The following is a 7,719-nucleotide window of genomic DNA, read 5'->3' on the forward strand; positions in this document are numbered from 1 at the left end:
TCTACTTCCCTTTTTAGGTCTTGGATAGTTTTGTTCAATTCCATTAACTGTTTGGTTGTGTTTTCCTGCAATTCTTTAAGGGATTTTTGTGCTTCCTCTTTAATGTCTTCTACCTGTTTAGCAGTCTTCTCCTGTTTTCTTTAAGTGAGTTATTAAAGTCCTACTTGATGTCCTCTACCATCATCAGGAGATATGCTTTTAAATCTGGGTATAGCTTTTCGGGTGTGTTGGAGTGCCCAGGAGTGGGCGGTGTGTGTGTGTGTGTGTGTGTGTGTGTGCTGCTTTCTGATGATGATGAGTGGTCTTGGTTTCTGTTAGTAAGATTCTTACATTTGCCTTTCGCCATCTGGTAATCTCTGGAATTAGTTGTTATAGTTGTCTCTGGTTAGTGATGATTCTGCTTGTTATTCTGTTAGCCTCTATCAGCAGACCTGGGAGACGAGCTCTCTCCTCTGAATTTCAGTGGTCAGAGCACTCTCTGCAGGCAAGCTCTCCTCTCACAGGGAACTTGCACAGATATCTGGAGTTCAGACCTCCCTCCTGGCAGAAGATGCGGCCAGAAACAGGACCTGTCCCAGAAGCTGTGTTGGTTTGGCCTGTCACAGAAGCTGTTAGCTTCTGTAGTCCACACTCTCACCTACACAGACTAGTCTTGGAGGGATCCGGGAACCAAGATGACTCCCCCAGGTGCTCTGGCAAAGCCCTCCTGGCAGGGCAGACTCTTCTCCTCTGGCAGAGAAGGTGCCCGGATGTCTGAAGCCCAAAATGGGGTCTGTCTCAGAAGCTGTCCTCTAGGGACCGTGGGGGTGCCAGCTGACTCTGTGCCCAGGTGACCAGGTACTGGCACTGACCGGAAGGGACATGTAACCCTGGTCAGGCTGGCTTTCCTGCTTTCCTAATGCTGTCTCAGGTCCTGCGAGATTGGATGGGAACAGAAGTTGTGTTCCATTCACCGGTGGTCCTAAGATTGCGTGGAGAGTCCTCTAGGGGACCTTGGGGGGATGGCCAACTCAGCTCCCAAGGTGACCTGGTGCTGGCGCCAACCAGAAGGGACTTGTGTGTGTTCAAGTTTTATGTAAGATATTGTACCTACATATTTCTTAAAGATGCAATATAAAATTATAGTCCCTTTGAAAACTGCTATTACAAATTGTAAGGGATAAAGAAATAAAAGTTAATAGTCAGACTATCAAACTCATTGTCATATTGGATACTAATATTGTTAATTACAATAAGATGATTTCAAGATTATTCAGGCAGTAAGTAGCAAAGAATAAACAATGTTTGACGATTTAGGCATACTATAGATAGATAGTTGGCCTTAAAAACTGCAGATATCCACAGAATGTGGCATATGAAGTAGTTTCATAATTAAAAGACTTTTTGACTTGAGATAAGTTTGCTCCTGGCAGTATCCCCATTCCATGTCATTTGGCTCGCAGTTATTTTATGAAATTTCAGTCTCTCTGTGTGGTTATAGGTAAGTTAACTGATTAACAAATAACTACCTACATATTAATTTTGTAAATTTATATTAATATAATAATCATTTTACACTTATACCTAGATATAAGAGTAGCTACCACCCCTCATTAAAGAAGAGTGCCTTCACAACAAATGGAGACCATCACAGAAAATCATACTGGATATAATGTACTGATCAATGAATTGTGGGGATCCCAGCTATAATAGATAATAGCTGCATCATAGTTCCTGTATCTATGTCTCAGAGAATTTTATAAGAGCCAGAATCCCAGGATCACACCTATGAAGGATTTCACCTAGAATAGCTACATAAAGAAAATCAGAGAAATGATAACATCAACAGAAATGTTAATTTGGAAGGGGGAAATCTCTTAGGATCTCTCACCTAGATAAAGAACTGCAGGCAATAATAGCCTCTTTCAGAGATGCTCCCATTAACAGTTTATACAATATAAACTCTGGTTAGCTCTGAAACCATATACACACAAACAACAAAAGTGTGCTTATCATGTTGTGTGTGCATGCACATACATACATAGGCACATAGGTATAACAGTAATAATCAAAATAAGAGAGGCCATAATCTTGAGAGTGGAGCATGGATATGATATTCTACACAGCAAACCCTCAAGGGGCTGGAGGAAGAAAAATGAGTGGGCAAAGTGATAAAATTATATTTCAATTTAAAACAAAGTTTTATATGCCAAAAATGGAAGGTTAAAAAATTGCCACAACAAAGCAACACACACACACACAGAGAGAGAGAGAGAGAGAGAGAGAGAGAGAGAGAGAGAGAGAGAGAGAGAGAGAAAGAGAGAGAGAGAGGCCCTGCTTATTGAATCCATTTGCTTAGAGTACCTTTACCCATCCTTTGTTTACTTTAAGGTAAAGTGTATTTGTTGGTGGCAAATGTTGATAAATGAACACTGTCACTTAGTCCATTCTCTAGGCTACTCTGTGTCTTTTAACTGGCTAATTAAGACTATTAATATTCAGAGTTACTGGAAAGTGTTTATTAGTTACTGATATTTGTCCATTTTGCACTGTTTTGTGTTTCCCTGTTTTTCATCTGCTTAAACAGTGACAGCATGTTTTGTGAGTTAAGGAGGAGCTAAGAATTAGCTCAGTAGTCAAGCGAGTTTGCTCATCTCACAGAAGACCAGAGTTTGATTCCAAACAGCCATGTTGAGCACTTTACAACTGCCTATAACTATAGCTCCAGCATATCCTACAACCTCTTGTTGCCTCCACTATTGCCTATAGTCACACAGACACACATAAATATAAATAAAAATATTTTAAAGTTATTTAAAATGTTTATGTAAACAATTAGTTACAACTTACATCACATGATAAAATTGTAATTCTCAACCTCTCTAGCCATTTTAACACAAATCTCCCTTCCAAGGAAGGTCACTTGATACTGGTCAAAGGAAAAATCTGCCAAGATGAACTTTCAATTCTGAGCATCTATGCTCCAAATGCAAGGCCACCTACATTCATAAAATAAACTTGAATAAGGCTCAATGCAAACATTGCACCCCACACAATAATAATGGGAGACTTCAACACCCTACTCTCAGCAATGGCAGATCATGTAAACAGAAACTAAATAGAGACACAGTGAAACTAACAGAAGTTTTGAACCAAATGGATCTAACAGATATTTATAGAACATTTCATCGTAAAGGAAAAGAGTGTGCCTTCTTCTCTGCATCTCATGGTACGTTCTCCAAAACTGACTGTATAATTGGTGACAAAACAGGCCTCAACAAGAAGATTGAAATAATCCCATTCACCCTATCAGATCACCACAGACTAAGGCTGGTCTTAAATACCAACAAAAACAATGAAAAGCACACATACACATGGAAGCTGAACAATGTTCTACTCAATGATAAATTGGTCCAGGAAGAAATAAAGAAAGGAATTTAAGGCTTCTTAGAATTTAATGAAAATGAAGACACATCATACCAAAAGTAACAAGACACAATGAAAGCAGTGCTAAGAGGAAAACTAATATCTCTAAGTGCCTCCAAAAAGAAACTGAAGAGAGCTTACTAGCAACTTGACAGCACAGCTGAAATCTCTAGAACAAAAAGAAGCAAATATACCCAAGAGGAGTAGATGGCAGGAAATAATCAAACTCAGGACTGAAATCAACCAAATAGAAACAAAAAGAACTATACAAAGAATCAAAAAAAAAAAAAAACAAGATCTGGTTCTTTGAGAAAATCAACAAGATAGATCAGTCAGACTAACCAGAGGGCACAGGGACAGTATCCTAATTAATAATATCAGAAATGAAAAGGGAGACATAATAATGAAATATATTTTAAAATAAGTATTTTGTTCATTGAATATTAAAAAAAGGAGAAGAAGGAGAAGGGGAAGAAGAGAAGGAGGAGGAAGAGGAGGGAAGGAAGGAAGGAAGGAAGGAAGGAAGGAAGGAAGGAAGGAAGGAAGGAAGGAAGGAAGGAAGGAAGGCAGGCCCAGAGACTTCTCCCTATTTTGTTCATTGACTTATGCTTCCATGATACAAAAGGAACCCCAAGAGCTATGCTCACAATACTTGGAAAAATTAACCATTCATAGATACAAAGATAAACAAAATCTCAAGAAAATATATTTCTATTAGAAATTTCTATTGTTTTAAAAATGTCTTTATTTTTTTATTTTATCCAATGATCATCTACTATTTTTGAGCTTACAATAATAAGTAATTATCCATGAAATCATGTACATTGATAACATTACTTTAATTCTTTTATTTAAAAAATCATAAAAATATTTTGACCAGGCTTCCCCTAAGTTCTTCCAGAACTTCACCTCCCCTTAAAATAAAAACCAAAACCAAAAATTAAAACAAAAAATACCTGACAAAATTAAAGACACACACACACCATAGAGTTTATTTGTTTTACTTTGTTTTTAATTATTCTAATCAAGAATTTCTAACTTCTAATCCCACCATTCGGTGGAAGTTATATTCTAAATATGTCTCCTTTGGGGTTTAGCTATTAAGGAAGACCTTTTTTGTTGTTGTTGTTAAATTCTCCATATATGCAAAGCCTTTTATTTCCCATAAGACTGTATGATCTCCGGGGGCTGCTATCCCCTGGTTTACATATGGACTTCACACTTCGGAGGATACAAGATTATTTATGTTTCCTGTGGAATCTCAGCTGGGCCATACACTTTCTGATTTTCATCTATAAAAGGAAGCCACCTACTGCCATCATATAATCCTGAATCCTGTCCCTGACATGAGCAGGCTTCAGGCTCCTTCTCTGCAGCTATATTTAAGGTAAAGATTGATATCTGCTACCTAGGCAATCCTATCCTTGGCTTGTCATGAAGCAAACTTGAGTGTCATCTCATCTTACCTGTGTCATAACAAGAAACAAATGGGTCAGAAACTGAGCTGTCAAGGATACAGTCTGAGAAAATTAAGAAGATTTTGCTCTTGCCATACTCAAAGTAGATACAGTATTGTGCAAGATGGGTAGTCTCACCTCACGGTAAGATGATCGCAAAATCTCTTTTAAAATATAGAAAACCTTTCATTTATTTATTTTCTTGCTTCAATGATTTGTTACCAGAAATAGATATGTAGGATTATACAATAAACTCAGTAAAAGCCCTTAAACCAATGGATAAATGGATAAGCACTACAACTAACTACCAGGATGCCTTTACTACATCATTCCCTTTTCTTCAGTTCATTCACACAAAGTGCAGTCTATCAATACTTTAACTCACCAGAGTATTTTTTTTAATGTAGGTGTTCTCCTCACTCAAGGATAAAATTAGTAACAGATTTAACAAACACACAAAAACAATTCACAGATCAATGAATGGATGCCCTATTAATTGTCGTAGTAAAAGTGTTTAGATTACCACCACTGTTGAAATGAAGTTGTATAGGCAACAAAGAGAAAGAGAGAATTACATGTATGTGTTTGTTTCATGGTCATTTAATTAGAAATCACAAAATCATACATCCTTGGGAAAGCTGTTGGATATACTCTCTTTGTTAGATATTACAGCTATGGTAATATTAGGTTGATAGTCTGATTATATGAGATCCAGGTAAAAATTAATTAAAATAATAATTAAGAAATAGTAAATAGACACATAATTAAAAACAACTGTTACATTTTTTATTCAGGCTTATTGACCAATATTAGAGTTAAATTTGCTATTTATGGGGAAAGGGAACCTACAAATAGCAGAGGATAGACTTAGATTGTCCCACAAGAGCCAGCACAGGTGCTGTTCCATGTAATAGCAGACAAGTGATGCATTTTTTTAAAGTATAGCAAGATACATTCCACACACCTAAGACATTTAATCTCAGTGATGGCACATCCTTTTGTCATGTTGGAATTGACATTTTGAAATGAAAGCAACAGTTAAGCAGAAATTGTATCAGAGAGTCTAAACACTCTCTGGACCTGTTTATTCCTGATGTTTTTCTCCAGTAGTTTGGAGAAAGAAGTGGTCAGATAGATTATAAGATTATATGTTGTGACTTTGTTCCTGAGTTCTCAAGATAAAATGTTTCTGGCCTGGCTGTTTATCTAGAAATATTACTAGTAGGAGAGTGGAAAAAAACAAAACAATAAAAACAAACAAAAAACAACCGAGAAGGCCAGTTTTCTTGTCTCTCTTGGACACTAGAACCAAGTGATAATACAAAGGAGACCATTTTCTGTTTTAGCAGCCAGAGGCAAGCATGGGTGCAGCAGGGCTTTGCATCAAATGGCTGCCTGGTGCGGGATGAGGACCCGGCAGAAGCAGCAGTCATAGCATCATGCTCTGCACTTCCCAGGAGATCCTGGAGCTCAGGTACCTGGATCAGGTAATGCACTCATTGTATCAAAGGGGCTCAGAAACTGGGAGTGCTGTGCAGAGCATGGATATTCTGTGCTGTTTCATTTAACGCTAAATTGAACAAATGAGAAAGTGACTCACCTAGGCTATGGGCTCACAAGTCTGGCATTACCTTCATAAGAAATTTTAATTGGTGAAACCAGTAGATTGTCTAAGTGGAAAAAAAAATCACAGGATTTTGCCCAAATTAATCACTACTAGGGACAAATTAAAGGAGTTTGTGTTTAATGGGAGGAGCCCACCCCATGCTCTTGAAAGCAGTTAGTTCTCTTTTAAAGAGTGACATGCTAGCCATACTCCAAAAACAGTTTTCAAGATAAGTGGACAGCATGCATATTTCTAGAGCACTTGTATTTAATCTTGCATATGGTAAAAGATATGGATATAGTTTAAGTTCTTCTGCATGGAGACAAAATCTGTTCCACTACAATTTATTAAAGGAAATTCCCTTACTTTTTTATATGCTTTTGACATCATTTTAAAAGATAAGTTTTATGAGATCCTATCCTACTAAACAAAGAACTACAGGCAAATACTGAGCACTGGGAGGAGAATTGGCCTCTCCCAGGGATGAATTTCCTTATTGGTTGGCGAATGCAGAATGGTCAGCCTTGAAACCATATACTCATCAACAACAAAAATGGGCTTACCATATTGAATGTATACATATGGTGTACACACACACATACAAATATGTGTATATATATATATATATATATATATATATATATATATATATATATATATATACATACATACATACATACATATTTAGAAAAAAAAAGATTAGATGCTAGAAACCTGATAGTAGGGGCATGGGAGAGATTGAGAGTAAGTATATTTGGAGGCCCTTGAGGGAGGAAAGGGAGGACAAAAGTTATGTAATTCTTTTATCTTAAAATATTAATTTGGTTACTAATCTGTGGATGTATTTTCTGAGATGTCTATTCTGTTCCATTGGGTTATGTCTGTTTTTGTGCCAATATGATGTTGTTGACATTACTACAGTTGTGATATATTGCATTAATAGACTTTTTTTGTACACTGAGTCAACCTTTCCTCTCTTGTTCAACAGTGCTTGGTCATAATGAGTGATGTTTTTAATTGTTCTTAAAGTTGCTAGTATTTAATTGAGGATTTTTACACTTAGGTTCATCAACGATATGGACAAGTTTCTTCCCTCTTTTCTTCCTTTTCTCTTCTTTCTTATTTTTCTTCTTCTTCCTCCTCCTCCTCCTCCTTCTTCTCCTTCTCCTTCTCCTTCTCCTTCTCCTTCTCCTTCTCCTTCTCCTTCTCCTTCTCCTTCTCCTTCTCCTTCTTCTTCTTCTTCTTCTTCTT

This window comes from Mus caroli, chromosome 7 (genome assembly GCF_900094665.2).
Source record: "Mus caroli chromosome 7, CAROLI_EIJ_v1.1, whole genome shotgun sequence".
Lineage (NCBI taxonomy): Eukaryota > Metazoa > Chordata > Mammalia > Rodentia > Muridae > Mus > Mus caroli.